Here is a 2,159-nt window from a genome sequence, read left to right on the forward strand (position 1 = left end):
AACAGTGACAAAAACTAACCCCAAACAGGAGGTTTTTTGCATTGTTTAATTTGGATCTTATGTAATATCTTTCGAGTCAACTCAATTCTGCACACTAGCTTCGAGCCCTGAGCTAAAGCACCAAATTGCTGTTTTTTTCAAACATGTTTATTACTTGCGTTTACCCAAAACTGTAGTCAAACACTTTTAGATGATTATTTTTTTTTCTCTCAAACTGAAATCTAAGTTTCTCACGAAATTAATAAAATCGGCTATATTTTAAAAATTGTTAAAAAAGTCCTATAATCGAAATGAAGCAAGCACCAAACGTTTTAACTGGTTCAGTGTACTTAATTAGATTTATTTTGACTTTAAGTTATGTATTTTGATGTTAATGATTTTATTTGCTACTTGAATTTGATAGTCAAAATATTCTGGTTTCCGCGGGTTTTTAGCTAATTACTGAGTATTAAAAATATAATAAAAGCCCTTTTGAGTACAACAAACTCGGTTACATGGTAAAGTCCGAATTCTTTAGTTGTTGACTAATATTAAAAATTCAATAAAAGCACTTTTGAGCGCAACAAACTGAACTAATTGGTAAACTGAGTGTTTTGGCTACTGAGTACATACCAAAAAATTTAACAAAAACACTTTTATCACTAAAACTCAACTAGTTGCTAGAGTTTAAGTGTTCAAATTGGCAACTGCGTATCAAATTTTAAAACAATTTTGAGTACTGTAAACTCAGATAGTTGGTAACTACCACGTCTCTTAGATGTTGACTGAACTTAAGAAATCTAATAAAAGAACCTTCGAGTACAAAAAACTCAGCTAACTGTTAAATTCTGAGTGTTTTAATTACCGAATGGGTATACGGAAATTTAATAAAAGAACTTTTGAACAGAACAAACTCAGCTAATTGGTAAATTCCGAGTGTTTTTGTTACCGAAAGGGTATAAAAAAATTTAATAAAAGCACTTTTGAGTACAACAAATTCACCTAGTTGGTAAAGTTTGAGTGATTGAGTTGCTGAATGAGTATCAAAATTTAATAAAAGTACTTTTGAGCACAAGGAACTCAACCAGTTGGTAAATTTCGAGTGTTTTAGTCTGTGACTGAATACAAAATTTATTAAATACACTTTTAGTTCAAAAAATTAGCTAGTTGGTAAATCCTGAGTGCTTTAGTTACCGACCATGTATAAAAAAAAAATTAATAAAAATGGCTCTGAGTACAACAAATTCAACTACTTGACAATTTCTGAGGTCTTTTAGCTGCTGACTGCTCATAAAAAAAACACCTGATTACAACTCAGCTACTTGGTAAATTCCGAGAGTTTTAGTTGCCGATTGGTATTAAGAAATTTAATAAAAGCGCTTTTGAGTACAACAAACTCAGCTAGTTTGTAAATTTCAAATGGTCTAGTTGGTGACTAAGTATCAAAAATTTAATTTTAATTTTTTATACTCAAACAGCAAACATAACGCATAAAATTTACCCTCTTTCTAAGTGTGTTATACTCGAAAGTACTTTTATCAAATTTTCGATGCTCAGTCCCCTACTAAAAGACATGGAAATCACCAACTAGCTGAGCTTGGTGTAATTAAAAGTACTTTTACACAGTCGGTAGCTAAAACTTTCGAAATTTACCAACTATTTGAGTTTGTAGTGCTTAAGTGATTTTATTACATTTTTTATTTGATACGCAGTCAGCAACTCGGAAAATACTCGGAATTCACCTACTAGTTAAGTTTGTTGTACCAAACAGTACTTTGTATTAGTTTTTTTTATACGCAGTCGGTAACTAAGACATACAGAATTTACCAACTAGTTCAGTTTGTTGTACTCAAAAGTGTTTTGTATTAAATTTCTGATGAAAAGACCCTTTTCATACATCTCGGATCATTAATAAATGTCGTTTTAAATTTTATACTCCATAATTCAGCTTCGATGCAAATCTAAGACCAAATTAATATGGTAAAAAAGATTTATTGAAAATACAAAAGCCAGAATATTCTTATAAGTGCCATTAGCAGCGATATTAAGCAAAAATGGATAAACTGGAGTTCTTCCAGAACGACAATGAATTTTTGTGTGGCCTAACTCTTTCATATGATTCTTCTCTGTCATTTCTCAAAGATTATGAAGAATTTCTGTAGAGGAACTCTGCTTTTCTT

Source organism: Artemia franciscana, chromosome 7 (assembly GCF_032884065.1).
Source record: "Artemia franciscana chromosome 7, ASM3288406v1, whole genome shotgun sequence".
In the NCBI taxonomy this organism is placed as follows: Eukaryota; Metazoa; Arthropoda; class Branchiopoda; order Anostraca; family Artemiidae; genus Artemia; species Artemia franciscana.